This window comes from Chiloscyllium plagiosum, unplaced genomic scaffold (genome assembly GCF_037043375.1).
Source record: "Chiloscyllium plagiosum isolate Xiang-an unplaced genomic scaffold, Cpla_swu_hap1 HiC_scaffold_29, whole genome shotgun sequence".
NCBI lineage: Eukaryota > Metazoa > Chordata > Chondrichthyes > Orectolobiformes > Hemiscylliidae > Chiloscyllium > Chiloscyllium plagiosum.
The window spans coordinates 49,921,560-49,940,323 of record NW_028270167.1 but is presented as its reverse complement, the minus strand read 5'-3'; positions in this window follow the sequence as shown (position 1 = coordinate 49,940,323).

The window sequence follows — 18,764 nt, the reverse complement described above, 5'->3', positions numbered from 1 at the left end:
GGATCGGAGACTGGTGCGGATCCGTGGGTTTTGAAGCCTGGTGCTGTCCGGAGACTGGGTTTGGGGCTGTAAGGATACTGGTCCCGGTGCGGTCTGGAGACCCGGCCCAGAGTGGGCTGGAGTCTGAGCCCGGTGCAGTTTGAAAACTTGCCTGGTGCAGTATGGGAATGGGTCCGGTGCGGGCTGGAGACTGGCCGGCTGCGGTCTGGAGGCAGGGCGTGGTGCAGTCTGTGTTCTTGGTACAGACTAGGATGTAAGGCACCGGAAATCGAGTTCTTTTTTCTTTTTTTATCCTTTCTTTCCTATTCCATAATTTCAACTATTATTGTTTCAAATTTGGACCAAATCTTTGATTATCTGTACCTGGACATCGAAATAGAGATAAGGGGCATGACGGTGACTCCCTGGTTACAACGACTTCCTCACTGCACCGGGTTCAATTCCAGCCTCAGGCGACTGTCTTTGTGGAGTTTGCACATTTTCCCGTGTCTGCACGGGTTTCCTCCAAGTGCTGCGGATTTCTTCCACAATCCAAAGATGTGCAGGATTTAGCCACGCTAAATTGCCCATCGCGTTGGGAGTGGGTAGGTTAGGTGCATTAGTTAGGGCTAAATGTTATGTAGTAGGGGAATGTGTGTGGGTGAATTACTCTTTGGAGTTTCGGTGTGCAATTATTGGGCCAAATGACATGTTCTTTTTAAACTATAGTGGTTCTAAATGCAGTGAGGAAACAGTTCATGTGACCAAACAAGTCAGCGCCGACCCTCTGAAGAGTAATCCAACGAGACTCATTCCCCTAGGCTATTATTCGACATTTACCCCTGACTCATCCACCTGACCTACATATCCTTGAACATTATGGATTATTTGGCATGATCAACTTACCTAAACTGCATTTCTTTGCATTGTGTGAAGAAACCGGAGCACCCACCGGAAACCCACACGGACATGCAAGGACGTGCAAATTCCACACAGACAGTTTGTAATCAAAAGTGAGTCCCTGGCGCTGTGAGGCAGCAGTGCGAACCATTGAGCTAACGTGCTGCCTGAATCTTCGACCTAGTATGGTGCAATAAGTGAAGATATTGCAAAGTTTTAACTGCATCCATTAGAGTGCACACAACAATCAAACCAATTCAATTCAAATGTGAGGGAGTCACTATCTTTGATTTCTTTTCCAAATAAAGCTGCTGCTTGTGCATTGGTGGGGGCAGCCAGCAGAAGGTAGCAATAAATAATTTTAAAGACAAGAGTGAAAGATAGGTGGCGAGAGAGTGAGAGAGATGGAGGGACATTTCGTTTGCTATATGAATAGGAAGGGTTTGGAGGGATATGGGCCGGGTGCTGGCAGGTGGGACTAGATCGGGTTGGAATACTGGTCGGCATGATGGGTTGGACCGAAGAGTCTGTTTCTGTGCTGTACATCTCTATGACTCTGTTTCAATAGATTGACTGCCAAAACAATCGAAACAAAAATGCTCAGAGATGCGGATGCAGAGATGCACACATTAATCGACTAAAGCACACACAGAGAAATAGAAAAACACAGATAAAAACACACATGCCCACAGACATATACACACAGTTTTATGCAGATACACGGCATCTCATGCCTGCCTTACCATTCACTAACACCATGGCTGATCAAATCTAGGCCCAACTTTATTTCATCTGAGAAAATAATGCAGTTCAATTGACTGAGCTGTTGGATTGAGAGCAGTTTGGGACCAGTGAGTGTAATTCTCTTCGTTTCAAAATACTTCTGGAAAATGTTAGGCCTGGTCCACGAGGTAAAATTAAAATTAGGACAAGGCTAATTTTGATGATTTCAGGCAGAAACTTCTCACAAATTATTAGGGGGAACCTGTGTACACGTAGAGGGACGCCACGAAAGTGGGAGTCTTTCAAAAGTCTGGATTAGTGGTGCTGGAACAGCACAGCAGTTCAGGCAGCATCCGAGGAACAGTAAAATCGACGTTTCGGGCAAAAGCCCTTCATCAGGAATACACGTCAATTTTACTGCTCCTTGGATGCTGCCTGAACTGCTGTGCTTTTCCAGCACCACTAATCCAGAATCTGCTTTCAAGCATCTGCAGTCATTGTTTTTACCTGAAGTCTTTCAAAAGCAATAAAATGAGTTTTCAGGGACAGCATGTTCATATTAGTGTGAAGGGCCATGCATGCAGCAGTAGAAACAGCATATGACGTGGCTATGGAAGCTCTGGTCAAGGAAAAAGAAGGATCGAAACGTCATCTGTCGACAGCGGGGATCAAGTGAATCTCTTGAGCGTACGGGGTGCCAGAGTTCATTTCCAAGGGAAACCAGTAGGTAAAGAAAGGGGCATGAAATAGCTTTGGCTGATTAGGTTAAGGACTATCAAAAGAGTTTCGACAATGGTATTAAAGGCTAAAGGGAAACTGGGGAGAGAATAGAGCCTCTTAAAAATTATAGAGCCATGTGTTACGACACCGGGTAAACTCTCCTGCTTAATTTAAAACCAGCAATTCAGAAAAGATATATACCGTGCGGCAATCTGTAAAAGATTGAGTGGCCAGGAACAATATAAAATAAAAATGAACAACTTTATTTCTTAAAGTATAACAGAGAACAATCAATTGACCACTATTTACAATTTCTTTCTCTAAGCTTTCTTTTACCTTCCCTTCCATCATACTTGTCCGATTAAACTCCCAATTAAGGTTTATAAATACAAACAACTTCTTATCTCAATACCAGGTAGTTTTAGTCTCTTGTCTTTGAATCATTCTGTGTCTTCTTTCTCCTTGTTCAGAATTTCTCTGTTTCAGGTTACTGATGGAAAAGGTGAGTTTTGTTTTCAAGCAGTCTGCTATATGCGAGGACTTGGCAGTTCTCCACCCAACCCTGCTCAATTTCCCCCCAGTCCTTTTCCCCAGAGAATGGGATTGTATCCTTGGATTTTAAGATTGTCAATATACTCAATTCAAATTTGATTAGAATTCTTTTTCCAGTGTATAATTGAAATTGAACGGCCGGTTTCGAATTTGTTTTTTTTTCTCCAGGCAACGAAATAATCGAGTTATTTGACACAGTGTTAAATTGTTGCCTTACTGAGAACACTTGTTGCGGTACCTTGTTGTTCTGCTGCTTTTCATTCTCCTAAAGGTACACCCACATCTTCAAAATTCTCTGTGTGGAACGACGGGAGATAAATTAGGTTTGTGAGCTTTATTGTCAAATCAATTATCATGAGGAGATTGAAAATTTACAAGATGACACTTGTGAAGCAATCTTACATAGAAATGTATCCCATTCCCCACCCCACCCATTGTACAGAATCTTGGTACAACGTTGAAAACCAAAGATAACAAATTCAAAATGCAAAGAATTCAGACCTTGGTGCTAAACTGGAAAAAACAAACACATAAACACTGTTGCCAGTTCAACAATACAATCTATATGTGCCTGACCACGCTGGTTTCACACACTTCCCAAAGACTTGATCTACCCGACCCCGCTGCCTTCCATCTTTCTCCTGCTCGATGGGTGAGATCCTACGCGTATATGTTGTATCATTGCTTACTGTGGAGAAAGACATGAACGCGAGGGAACTCGGGGAAACAAAATAATGTTATATTTTGAAACGAGGTCAAATTTCAGTAATGGAAATCTTTAAGGGCATAAACGTGGCTAACTACCCATGATATATTCGTGTAAACCACAACATTGCAGGAAGCTGAGGAATAAATGGTGGGGCCCCGAGCTGAGTTATTTGCATCATTGCTCAGAATTCTGATGTCGGATCACAGGATTCAAAACGTTAACTCTGATTTGTCTGCCCAGATGCTGCTGGACCTGCTGAGCTTTCCCAGCACCTTGTTTCTTTGTCTGATTTACAAAAACGGCAGTTCTTTCGTTTTTTCTATGTATCATTGAGAGCCACAGATGAGGTCCTGGAGGACTTGAAGACAACTAATATAGTAATATTATACTTAAAAAGGCTGCAAACAAACGTAAAGGATTATGGAACGGTGTGTCTGATGAAACGAGTAGGGAAGTGTTTGGAGGAGATTCTGAGAGATAGTATTTACACATATTTGGAAAAGCAAGAAATGATAAGGGATAGTCAGCACGGCTTTGTGTGTGAGAAAACGTGTTTCACAAACTAGATTGCAATTTCTGAAGAAGTGACCACGAAGGTAAATGAAGGTAAATCAGCATACGTTGTTCACGTGCACCTTAGTGAGGTCCAACAAAAGTCCGCATGATAGGCTGGTTAATTAGGTTAGTTCACTGGGGTTCAGGGAAAAGTGGCCAATGAGATATAAAATTGGCTTGACGGTAGGAGACAGAGGGTGTTGTGAGAGATTTGTTTTTCCACTTCGAAGCCTGTGACCATGTGCCAGAGGACCATGCCACTGTTGTTCATCGTTTTTGGAAATATTTGGGATGAGAATATAGGAAACGTGGATAGTAAGTTTGTAGTTGAAACCAAATTTGGTGTTATAGTAAACAGTGCAACAGGCTTTCTAAGAGAACAGTGAGATCTTGATCAAGTGGACCAGTGGGCCGAGCAATGGCAGATGAAGCTTCATGCAGATAAATGCGAGGTGTTGCATTTTGTTAGAAAATTAGGGCGAGATTTACACAGTTAACGGGAGGGCTCTGGGCAGTGTTGTCAAACAGAGAGACCCAGGCTGCAGGTACAAATCTCCTTGAAAGTGGAGAGACTGGTAGACGGGACAGTGAAGAAGGCGTTAGATATTCTTACCTTCATCGTCAGGGCACTGAGTACATAAGTTGGGACATCACGTTGTGGCTGTTCAAGAGAATGCCGCATTTACAGTACTGCGTTCAATTCTTGTCGCCTTGCTATAGGAAGGATGTAATGAAATGGAAAGGGGAACAAACATTTTATAAATGATGCGAAAGTAATTGGAGTTTTGAGGTATATGGATAGGCTGGGATTTTGCTCCGTTTGCATAGGAGGCTGAACAATGACGTTATGGAGATTTACAAAATCATGAGGCACATGGAGCGGAGGATAGGCAAGTTCATTTCCCCAGGTTGAAGTGTCTAAAACCAGAGAGTATAGGTTTAAGGTGAGAGGGAAGAGACATAAAAGTGATCGAAGGGACAGATATTTCTTCACGAGGGTAGTGTGTTTTTGTAAGGACCTGTCAGTGCAAGTGGTCGAGACTCGTACAATTACAAAGTATAGTAGACAATTAGATCACTGCATGAACAACAAAGGTTTCGAGGGCTGTGTGACAAAAGAAGTAAAATATAACTAGTTCAACTTTGGAAAACTGGTGAACATAGACGTGTGGGCTGAATGGTCTGTTTGCATATTGTATGACTCTAAAAGTCCATGACTCTAAAACCCCTCTTTCATTACTGATTTGTCATCGCACTCAATTCATTCGTAAGTGAAATATCCACTTTAAATGCGTTCAATGATCTGGGTCGCCGAATTTCGTTAAATACAGAATTCCTGACATTGATGTGATGTTGTAGACCACAAAAGCATCAAAAGCAGAATTATATTCAAGCGCAATCTGTACCGTTTTCCTCGGGATAATTCCTCAGTTTACCATTAACATTCAGCCGCTCTGTGGTTCAGTAATGGGTGTGGGTGAACATGTCAGGGATAGAACCATGTGTACCAAATATTGGTGTAACCCCTTCAAGTTATTCCCCTTGGCTGCTTGCCTTCCAAACAGCGGTACTAACATGTGATCGAGAGGCCGAAATGATCCCAAGACAAACAGGAAAGCAGTTCTACTAAATTCAGTCATAAATGGTGATGGATAGTTAAGCAATTTTCTGGTGGAGAGGGCACCACAAATATCCCTATTTTAAATACTGGAGGACGACTTTAACATCAGTGTAAAGGACAAGAATGCAGTAATGGTACCATCCTCAGCCAGAAGTTTTGACCACCCTCGCCATTGTGTCCACAGAATCACAGATGCCAGCCTTCACTTAATTGATTCACTGGCACGTGACATTAAGAAACAGCTGAACACATTGGTTAAGGCAAAACAATGGGCTCTGACATTATTCCTTCAACAGTACTGAAGACTTGTTTTGCACAATAAGTCATGTCCCTGGGGAAGCTGTTTCATTCCAGCTCCAACTCTTACATCTACCGAGCAATATAGAAAATTACTCAACTACGTCCAGCTCCTAACGAGGAAAATAATCACAATCTGACTAATTGCCACTTCCTGAGTGTCATCCCGATAATCAAATTCGTGGAAGTTCTTCTTGATAGGGGAGTCAACCAGCATAGAATTAACCTACATAGTCTAGTTTCCGATAGATGCCGATGTGGAGGTTGTGTTGTTGTGGAAATATCACTGGATTACTAATCCAGACCAGACTACTACACTGAAAGCTGGTGGAGATCAAATAAAAGAAAACAAATACTAAAATATCGAGATCTAAAATCTGCTCTCAGCCGCAGTGACCTTGAAGCTAATGTCGATGTTAAACACCAATTTGCTTCCCTAATGTACTTTCAGAAAGAGAATCTCTTGTGCTTTACTGGTCTGCCATAAACATTACTCCAGAAAACAGAAAAAAAAGATAATCTCTTCAATTGTCTCTGAAATAGCCAAGAAAGACAGTCAATTGCACGAAACTGCTTCGAAGTCTTAACGAATTATAGCGGACACAACACCCGGCACCAGTCTCAGTATCGGAAAAAGGAATGGGAAACACACTCCAGTCGATTCTGCAGAAGCCTCCTTCCAAACATCTGAGAGCTTGACGCAACATTTACAGAGCTTTCCCGCAGACTGTACAGAAACATCGGAAAAGGAGTAGACCATTTAACACATTGACCGGTACCCATTCTAGTTCTTGGTCGGACATCTCCTCAGTGCAATTTTCCCTCCAATGTACACATCCAGTAATGTGATTGGCCTTGAGAAAATATAAAATAGGAACTGCCGGATTTCCTTTGGTCCTTCGACTTTTCCACCCAAACCAACATAATGATGGCAGATTCTTTTTCCACTCTGCATACTCCAGCTCTCTCCCTCTCCCTTCAGTTTCTCGGAATCCTTATATTCTGTGCCTACTCTTCTACAGCCTTACATGGGAGAGAATTCCCAGGTTCATAATCTCTTAAATCAAACATTTATTCTCATTTGAATGCAGAGTCGACTGCCTGGACCTCATACTGTGGCTCCTTGTTTTAGACGTCCCAGCATGGGGAAGTAGCGTACATGCTTCTAATCAGTGTCACAGTCTTATATATTTCATTGCGATCTCTTCTCATTTTCCAAACCCCATGGTTTCGGGGTATAGGCTGAATTGACCCTGACTCTGCTTCCACAACAAACCTGTCGTCCCAAAAATGAGTCAACACATCATTTATTTTCGTAAGTGCTTTTCGCTCCTGCAATTTTGCTTTCAGTGACTGGTGTACAGGGGGATGCAGATCCTGTCCAATGATACAGCTACCCACTCGTGGGTTCATGTACACTAGTCAGTGTGCCAATGCCATTCCAGTATTGACTTCTAGCTTCAACGTAAACTGCCCTGCACGGACCTCCCAGGTCTGTACAGAAGAAAACAAAAATAAAAGAACACAAGTTCCTTTGAAGATCAACATTTTTAACCAATCCTTTTCCCAATTAGACTGCTATTCTGTTGTTCCACTCGAAGTGGACAATGTCACATCTATCCACTTGCTTTTCATCAGTAACATATTTTCCGATTCATTGTACTTGTCCCAATCACCCTGGAGCTTTTTTACAATCGACCTCACCCACTCACAATGCAACATTCGTTAGTGACAAGAGCAGACTGGCATATATTGAATTTGACACCCACAACCCAATTTTTGACAAATATTGGGAATAGCCGGGGCTCAAACACTATTTTCTGCGACATTTCATGAGGCTTCAAACAGATAATTTTATTTCTGTTCACTGTTTCGTGTCAGCTCTCCTATTCTAAAACTATGCCCACACTTGAGCCCCATTCCCATAACCATTGATCTTGCACACTAGGTCAGATTCTTTATCAAAAACCTTTCCGAAAATCCAAGTGCACTGCATCCATTGCTTCTCTGTAAGTATCAGTCAGTTTCTCAAATATGATTCCCATTTCATGTTGACGTGACGACTTCTTTACCCATTACATAAGAACAGAAGAACTTTGCAGCATTCTTAAACTACACGTGAATTGCCGTAGGAATGGAGAGTTGTTAATTAGATTAGATTTCAGTGTGGAAACAGGCCCTTTGGCCCAACAAATCCACACCGATCCGCCGAAGCGAAACCCACCCATACCCCTACCCCTACATTTACCCCTTACCTAACACTACAGGCAATTTAGTATGGCAAATTCACCTGACCCTGCACAACTTTGGATGGTGGGAGGAAACCGGAGCACCCGGAGGAAACCCACGCAGACACGGGGAGAACGTGCAAACTCCACACAGTCAGTCGCCTGAGGCGGGAATTGAACCCGGGTCTCTGTCGCTGTGAGGCAGCAGTGCTAACCACTGTGCCACAGTGCCACCGTGCCGCCCACGTTCTACGTAACTAAAAATCAGTGAACCTGATGCCAATGATGGGAAAGTTGCTGGAGAATGTACTTAGAAGTCGAATCTATTGACATTTGGAAATGACTGGGTTCTTAAGTGATAGGTAACATGTTTGTTTGCGGGGGAGATTGTGCCTTACCAGTTAACAAAACTTTTTGAGGCATTCACAAAGATCATCGATGAAGGAAGGGATGTAGATGTCATTTACATCGAATTTATTCATACGTTTGATAAGATTTACCATTGTAATTTAATGGAAAAAGTGAAGTTACATGGTATGGCGGGTTTTCTAGCCACGTCGATAAAGAACGTATTGCGCAAAAGCAGACAGACAGTAGTAGTTGAAGAGAGGTTTTCGAAATGTAGAAAGGTGACCAGTTGTCTTTTACAGAGATCAGTGCTGGAGTCATTGTTGTTTGTGACACATTAATTATCTGAAAGAAGGCATGGTTGTCTGATCAGTAAGTTTGCAGAAGACACGAAGATTGGCGGAGTAGCAGAAAGCATGGGCGACAATCAAAGAATACAGGAGAGTATAGATAAACTCGACAGTTCATTGGAGAAGTGGCAGATGGCGTTCAATCCGGACAGATATGAGAGGAAGCATTTTGGGAGGTCTAATTCTCGAGCGAACTGTACTATACACAGACGAGCCTTAGGGAAATTTAATGAGCAGAGAAATCTTTCAGTTCAGATTTGTTGTAACCTGAAGATGGCTGCACAGTTGGAGAGAGTGGTCAAGTTGGCATATGGTATGCTTGCTTTCATCAGACAGGGTATTGAGTATAACAGCTAGTATTTCAATGTTACTACTGTACAGGAATTTGGTTCAGTAGCATTTAGAATATTGTGTACTTTTCTGGTCGATACATTACAAAAAGGATGAGAACGCTTTGCAGAGGGTACAGAGTCGGTTTACGAGGATGTTGTCTGGTTTGGAAGGTGCAAGCTATGAAGAGATTTTGAGTAAGTTAGGATTGTTTTCATTCGTGAAAACGTGATTGGGGGGGCTGATTGATGTCCAAAAAATCATGAAAGGTTCAGCAGGGTGAGGGATTCAATAACAAGAGGTCACGAGTTCAAGGCGAGTCGAGAATTGTTTAAGGGGGATTCGCGCGTTAAGAACTTTGCCCAGAGGTTGTTCGGTGCCTGTAACGCGTTCCCAGGAAAGGTAGTAAAAGCAGGCATGATAGATTCATTTAAGATGCGTCTGGACAAATGCATGAGTAGATGGGTTGCAGAGGGATACAGATCGTTATGAATTAGGTTTAGAGAGTAGATTTGGATTGGCACAGACTTGGAGGGCCGAAGGACCTGTTCCTGGACTGTAAATTCTCTTTGTTCTTTCTTTGTTCTTATAAGAAATAGGAGCAGGAGTCGGTCATCTGGTTCGTCAAGTCCGCTCGTTCATTCAACAAATCATGACTGATGTTTTCATGGCCTCAGCTCCACATAAACGTCCTCTCACCACAACCATAAATTCTTTTACATTTGAAAAAACAAAGTCGACCTTGGCTTCAATAACATTCTGTAACAAAGCCTCAGTTACTTCAGTGGACAGGGAATTTCACAGATTGACAACTTTCTTCGTCAAGAAGTTCCTTCTCAACTTTCCGCTATCTGCTCCCCCTAATTTTGAGGTTGTGCTCTCTTGTGTCTGTTTCATCTGCCAGTGGATACTTCGCCTATTTCTGCCTTATGTATTCCCTTCATAATTATATATGTTTCTATAAGATCGTCCCGTCATTCTTCTACTTTCGAGTCAATATATAATTCCAGTCTACTCAGTCTCTCCTCACAAGCCAAGCCCCACAACTATGGAATCAACCGAGTGAACCACCTCTGCATCTACACTCGTGCCAGTATTTCCTTTCTCAGTGAGGAGACCAAACTTTCATGCAGTAGTCCATCTGTCACCTCATCAGCATCGTATACAGCTGTAACATGACCTCCCTGCTTTTAAACTCAATCTGTTCAGCAATGTACGAGAAATTTCCATTTACCTTCTTAATTACATATTGCACCTTCAAACCAAAAGTATGTGATTCATGCACCAGGTGACCCACGTCCCTGCGCACAGAAGAATGCTCCAAGCTTTCTCTTAACATTCAAATAATGATCCTTTATACTGCTATTCCGACCAAAACGGATGATTTCACAGTAATGAATATTGTACTCCATCTATCTATGTCCCTTTGCAAAGTTTCGCAGTCTTCTGCACACTTTGCCCTACCACACACCTTAGTGTCATCCGCAGACTTTGACACACTACACATGGGCCCAACTCTGTAACAAAGATATACATTGCGAAGAATTGCGTCCCAACAGCGATCCCAGAGGGACACCACTAGTCAGTGAACACCAACCAGAGAAATACTAATTTAATCCCACTCTGCTTCCTGTTAGCTAACCAGTGCTCTATTCATGTTAATACATTACCCGTAACTCCATTCATCTTTACCTTACGCAGCAGCATTTTTGAGGCACTGTATTGACTGCCTTTTGCAAATCTAGTATAGACCACAACTACTGGTTCCGCATATTCGTAATGACTTTATAGAATTACAGTAAATCAGCTGAGCGTGACCTGCCTTTCAAGAACCGGTGCTGTGTCTGCCCAATGGGATGATTACTATTTGGATACTTTGCTGTTCCTTCTTTGATAGCAGATTTAATTATTTTCCACACGACAGAGGTTAAACTAACAGGCTTGTTAGTCCCCACAGTTTGTCCACCTCCTTTTTTAAAAAAAAAGTGGTGTGACCTTTGCTATTTTCCAAACTGCTAGAAATGCACCAGAGTCCTGTGACTTTAGAAAAAGAAAATCCACAAATCTACTTGTTATTTTTCCACCATCTCTTTGAGTACACTGGGACGCATTCCGTTTGGTTTAGGAGACGTTGCTACCTTTAGCTCCACTAGATTGTTCAACACTATCTCTTTCATGATAATGATTGTTCTCAGTTCCTCACATACCTTTGTCTCTTTGACAATAACGGATTTGTTATTGGTGCTCCGCCACTGCGAAGAGCAATACGAAATATCTGTTCAATCCCTCAGCCATTTCCTCATATCCTATTACTAAATCCCCCTTCTCAGCCTCTGAAGGTCGTTTTATATACGTTTTAAAATTATATACTGAGAGAATCCTTTGCCGTTTACCTTTATATTCTGAGCTATTTTACTCTCATCATCTTTCTTACATTTATTGTGGCTTTTTTGTGGCTTTCTATTGAATTTGTAAGTTTTCCTAATCTTCTAGTTTCCTACTGGTCTTTGCCATTAATTATGCCATTTTAAAAACATTAATAGCTTCCCTTATTTCCGAAGACATCCATGGCAGTTTACCCCTTTTCTAAAAGTCCTTCCTTTTCACTGGTACATACTTTTACTGAGCTATTTGAAAATTTGCTTTGAAGGTCACCCAATGTTCATGAACAGTCCCACCATAAAGTATTTGCTTCTAGACAACTTCAGCCAAATCCTCACTCATCCCATTGTAGTCTCCATTGAATTAAGCATAGGACGCAGGTATTGGATTTTATATTTTCACCTTCCACCCATATTCGAAATTCAACCATATTTTCATTCACAGTAATTTCTCCCAAAGCATTTGTTTAGTAACTTCATTCTTTTTCTCCCGATACTTAGGCGTCCCAGTCTTACTGGGAAGATTTGATTTGTTTGGTTTATTTTACACTGTGAAGACAGAACTGAATAAATTGCTTCATAGTTCTGCTATTTACTGCTTTCATTCTCAATTCTTCGGGTTCATACGGGAAGGTTGCTGCATTTGTCTTTTCTTACCTTTTCCAGTGTCAGTTAATTGTTACATCTCTTGTCAAGAAATTATTCTGAATCCCAACAATTCCTGTTCACACGATACAATCACAGAGGCATACACTGTGTACTATCAGAAATGCAGATCGATGTACATTCGCCCAATTTCTGACACGAGGCCGGTAGTCCGGAATGTTATAAAACTTGAAGTGCTCTCCAAGTAATTTGTAATGGTTGAGAGGTACTCGTAACTATTCCCCTCTCTGGAAGTGCATACCAGACCAGAACACACTCTTGGTGAAAAGCAATCATTAAATCCTCTTTAAATTTCAAACCCTTCACTGTAAAAGTTTGCTCCCTTGTTCTTGGCCCTTTAACTAAAAGGAACAGCTGCTGTATCCCTGCCCATGCCCTTCATAATCGCCCTTCTGAATCACGTCACACTCAGACATATCTGCTCCACAGAAAACAACTCAAGCTTATCGAGCCTCTCTTCATTCCAGATATACTCCATCCCAGGGAAAATCCCGATGAATCTCTCTGCCGCCTCATCAGTGCAATCACATCCTTTCTTTAATATAGTTTAGGGTGTAGGTTTGCTCGCTGAGCTGGAGGTTTGATATCCAAACGTTTCATTACCTGGCTAGGTAACATCATCAGTGGCGACCTCCAAGTGAAGAGAAGCTGTTGTCTCCTGCTTTCTATTTATATCTTTCTCCTGGATGGGGTTCCTGGGGTTTGTGGTAATGTCATTTCCTGTTCATTTTCTGAGGGTTTGATAGATGGCATCTAGATCTATGTGTTTGCTTGTGGCGTTGTGGTCGGAGTGCCAGGACACTAGGAGTTCTCTGGCATGTCTTTGCTTAGCCTGTCCCAGGATAGATGCGTTGGCCCAGTCGAAATTGTGTTTTTTTTTCATCCGTGTGTAGGGCTACGAGGGACAGAGGGTCGTGTCTTTTTGTGGCTAGCTGGTGTTCGTGTATCCTGGTGGTTAACGTTCTTCCTGTTTGTCCGATGTAGTGTTTGTGGCAGTCCTTGCATGGAATTTTGTCGATGACGTTGGTTTTCTCCGTGGATTGTACTGGGTGTTTTAAGTTTGTTAGTTTTTGTTTGAGAGTGTTGGTGGGTTTGTGTGCTTCTAGGATTCCAAGGGGTCTGAGTAGTCTGGCTGTCATTTCTGAAACTTCTTTGATGTACGGTAAGGTGGTTAGGGTTTCTGGCTGCGTTTGGTCTGCTTGTCGTGGTTTGTTATTGAGGAATCTGCGCACTGTATTATTTGAGTATCCATTCTTCTTGAATACGTTGTATAGGTGGTTCTCCTCTGTTTTCCGAAGTTCGTCTGTGCTGCAGTGTGTGGTGGCTCGTTGGAATAATGTTCGGATACAACTTTATTTGTGTGTGTTGGGATGGTTGCTGGTGTAGCTAAGTATTTGTTCAGTGTTTGTCGGTTTTCTGTACACGCAGGTTTGTAGTTCTCCGTTGTCCTTTCTTTCGACTGAGAATTTCTAGAGGCCTGGCACTCCGACCACAACGCCATAAACAAACACGTGTCATCTAGACGCCATCTATCAACCCCTCAGAAAACGAACAGGAAATGACATCAACACAAACCCCAGGAATGCAATCCAGGAGAAAGATATAAATACAAAGCAGGAGACAACAGCTTCGCTTCACTTGGAGGTCGCCACTAATGATGTTACCTGGCCAGGTAATGAAACGTCTGGATATCAAACCTACAGCTCAGCGAGCAAACCTCCACCCTAAACCTCAGCCTACAAACCTTCACAAACCTTGCTTTAATATAGTGCCCAGAGCTGCATAAAACATTCCATGCTGGTCCAACCAAAGTTCTGAATAGCTTTTACAATCGATGTCTCGATGAGTAAAGGTTGTGCTTTCTTTCACGAATGACTTTTTACATCGTCTATTACCTGTCATATTTAAGTATGTGTGAGAAACACACTCTGTGTTTCCCAGTGTGCTGCCATTCATTGAGTACTCCTCTGTCTAGTTTCCTTTTCCAAAGTTCATCATCTCATCTCTATCAGGGTTGCATTCCAAACGCCAGTGATCTGCCCTTCTCAGCGTTCCATCTGCATCTTCCTGTAAAATATGAACTTCCTCTTCATTCATGAAGAAGGGCTTATGACCGAAACGTCAATTCTCCTTCTCCTTTAATGCTGCCTGACCTGCTGCGCTTTTCCAGAAACACATTTTTAAGCTCTGATCTCCAGCATCTGCAGTCCTCACTTTCACCTCCTTCCTCTTCATTGCCAAAAACTTAGACAATCAATGTGTCAAATACGAAGTTACCTACCAAACGTCCCCCACTTCACTCAGCTTCCACATCTTTCTCGTTTATGAATACAACAAATAATAAGGGACACAGCATTGGTCACTGTGGTACACCACGAGACACTGGTCTCCAGTCGCACAAACAGCTTCGCCCGCACCATCCTCTGTCTCCTGCCACTGAAACAATTTTAATGTAACTTACCAAGTTACAATTGATACCATGATATTTTACTTTATTGATCAGTTTCCCATATGGGTCCTTGTCATTGGCCTGGTTGCAATAACCGTGACAATGTCCTCCTCGAAAAAAATCAATAACATTCATTCAGCATGACTTCCCTCTGAGGAATTCATGCTTACGATGCCTGATCAAACATTGCCGATCTAAATGAAAATCAATATTCTCCCTCCCTGTTTTCTCTAATAGTTTACCTAAAACTGATGTGATACTCATCTATATTATCCTGGTCTATCTCCACCACTCTGTCTGTAATGGGTGTTCTCCAGTCATCTGAAACCTCCACTGTGACCAGATGCGACTTAAACATTTCGGTGGGCTTTTTCTCCCTTGCCTCCAACAGCAACCTGTGATACAACTATTCCAGACCTGGGGACTTAGACAATTTTATACCAGCCGAAACCATCAATCCCTTTTCGCATCTGACATCAATCTTCTGAAGAGCTTCCCATTCTATCTTCTAGAAATCGGAAATTGCCTCCTCTTTATCCCAAGTAAAACAGATGTGAAGCTCTAATGTCACAATCTATCAATGTTCTCCCACTTCAGGCACACGTTAACCCATGATTTCTGATAGGCCCCGGATTATTCCCTGATTATTCTGTTCTTCTTGATGTCCTTGTGGAAAATCTTGGGATTCTCGTTAATCTTGCTCACTCTTGTCAATGTCTTATGTTCGCCAGCCCCCTCTGGGTGAATAGTTTAAGATTCACTGTGATCACCTCTCATTCCATGACATTCTGGAGAACAGAAGCCGAGTTCCCTCAGCAGAAAATCTTGCCATCTTAGGAATTAATCAGGAGGAGACCCATTCATTTTCAGCGATCAGTTTGTTTTACTTAGATGAGGACATCAAAACTATGCACAATTCTCCAGGTACAGTTTCACCACCACAGTACAGCAGACAGCATCTGTGGAGAGAGAGCCAGCTAACGTTTTGAATCTAATTGATGCTACATTGTCCATGTTCTGATTCCATTTAAACAATGGCAAACCTAAATTTCACCTTCCTTGTCTTGCACATGTTCCTCCCAATACCCATTGCTCCAATTTGTTTTCTGCTGAGTTACGGTATGAATTCTTTCGAAATCCTCCTGAACATGCAAGTATACCACTTGCACCAGTTCTGCATTGTTTATGTCTGCAAGAGATATCTTCAAGCAAAAAGGTTGTAAATTTGACTTCTCTTTCAGAAATCGAGAATCATTCCCTGAACGTTTGCTATTACTTTCTAAGTGTCCAATTTCGCATTCTTTCAAATAAATTGCAACGGATTCCCTTGTGTAGACTGCAAGTAACAGGGCTGTTGTTCTGCACTGTCCCTCTACTTCCGTTCCTGAGTCATTGGAATGCATATCTGTCCTTCTAAATTAAATACAGAAAATACAGTGATCCCCAATACAATCAATCTTTCTGAAGCTCCTTTGTCTGAAATCCTGCCATGAAGTTTATTTCGTCCGTTGATAAGTGCACTACATCAATGCATAATTCAACCGTGCTTACAAATATTACCTCATTACTGATATGAAAGATTTTAATCTTTGGTTACATAAGTCCCACATTCACTTGCTGATTCTGGGAGATTTTCTCGATCTTCCTTCAGGAAAAGCAGACATAAAGTAACTGTAGCGATTCCTGTCATTTTCTTTTTTTCTGTTCTCTACAATAAATTATCCTGTCTACACATTCACTGTTCCACATTTGAACTTGGCTTTGTTCTCCTTTCAAATATTGATAGAGGGTCTTCCTCAGTATTTTTGTTTCTTGTTCGTTTGCATTCTTGTTTTCTTTTTGATTTACTTACTATTTGATCAGTCCTCTTTTGTTGCAATGAATCCACAAAACCTGGCATTTTCTGAGTCCAATTGCTTTGTTCGCATTGGTTAAGTCATTTTTCCCTTTTCCTGTTTGCACCTTCAAGGATATATACGACAGACCTTAGAGTTGTCCATGAATAAGATACATTGCCATTCTTTTATTAAATCTTTTTAAATGCACTTTTCAAATACATTTAAGCCAAATTATTATTCACACCTTAATGGCTTGCATGGCTCATTTATATAGGCCCAGTCAAAGAAAACAACTGCTTTGCATTCAGACGTTATGCAGTATTCAATTTATTAAGATCACTATTCGCCAAAGGTCCTTTGCAACAAATGTTTCAATTAGATCTTCTGATCACACAACACTAATTCAAAAACAGCCAGATCTCTAGGTCGGTGCATTAACGCTCATGCAATCCATTTTTCCAGCATTATCAATCAGTTAAAAATCACACAACCCCGGGTTATAGTCCAACAGGTTTAATTAGAAGCACACTAGCTTTCGGAGCGTCGCTCCTTCATCAGGTGGTGGTGGAGGGCTCAATCCTAACACACAGAATTTATAGTAAAACTTTACAGTGTGATGTGACTGAAATTACACATTGAAAAATTGATTGTCTGTTAAGCCTTTCATCCGTTAGGATACCATGACATTTTCACTTCCTTCATGTGTGAATAACAAAACTTTTTTTTAAAAGTTGCATTCTCAGATTAATACAGTTTCGTTGGAACTTGAAGCTGAACATTATCTACCGTATTTACTACATTATTTACTATAGTACCCACAAGCATCGAATTTCCTGTTTGATAACATTCCTAACATTTTTGTTGCAGCTTTCATTTTGATATCTAACTGCCATCTGTTTCTCAACTCCATTTTGCCAGATTCGATGGAAGCTCAGCGATGTGGGCACTGTGGACATCAATGGTAGATTCAGGAGAGATATTTGGGGAGGCATACCTCAACATTCATATCAGCCTGCATACTTACCTGTTCATCTCAATGTAATTATACCATTTTTACCAGATCTCCTGTTGTGCCGGTGAGTAAGGAAGGACAATGACTTTTCAGCAAATGGTGTGCACTTCCCCAGAGAGCGAAGACTGCGCACACTTGGGTGGGAACTTTATAGCAGGCTGGTGAAGTGTTACTGCTGCTGTACAGGATCTTAGTACGATCAAATCTGTAGCAGTGTGTACAGATTTAATATTCTCACTGAGGAAAGAATATAGGAATCAACTCAGAGATGGTTCCCTCAACTGAATACTGATTTTAAGGTGTTAATCATGGAATAGTTACAGTGTGGAAGCAGGACACTTGAGCCAACGACTCCAAACTGATCCTTCGAAGACCATCCCATCCAAACCCATCCTTTCCCCAATCTCTGTATACATCAATTTTTTCCATAACTAAAACGCCTCGCCTGCACATCCCTGGACATTATGTGTAATTAGCTTAGCCAAACCACTGATGCGGAAAATCTTGAGACCGTGGGAGGAAACTACTGTACTCAATGTAAATCTTGCAGACATGGGGAGAATGTGCAAACTCTACACAGACAGTGACCCGAGACTGAAATTGAACACAGATCTCTGATGCAGGGAGGCAACAGTGCTAACCCTTTAGGTACCAAGTGTGGGCAAGGCAACTTTCCTGCACAATTCAGCCCTCTAAATGTGACCTAACAGCAGAAAGATTCCATAATTTCCCAAACCTGTCATTAAGCGCAGGCGTAAAACATTGAAAACTGAATTATTTTCATCAGGAACAGGAAGAGGACAGTCAAGCCATCGCGACTATAATGTAGGGACATCAGGAGGACATTCAGCCCATCAATTGTGCAAATCAGCAACAGAATGAGTCCAATCAACCGATCATAACAATTGGAGCAAATTATTTTCCATCTTTGTGCGTTTTATGCAGGGATTGAAACGGAATGCAGAGGTTATAGAAAAGGAAAGATTGAGAATGACCAACTTCACGAGGGAATGAAAAGTTGTGAGCAAACTATTGGGATTGAAGCCAAGTTGCTAGAATCTGTTGTTAAAGAATTAATAACAGGAGATATACAACGTCAAAAAGCA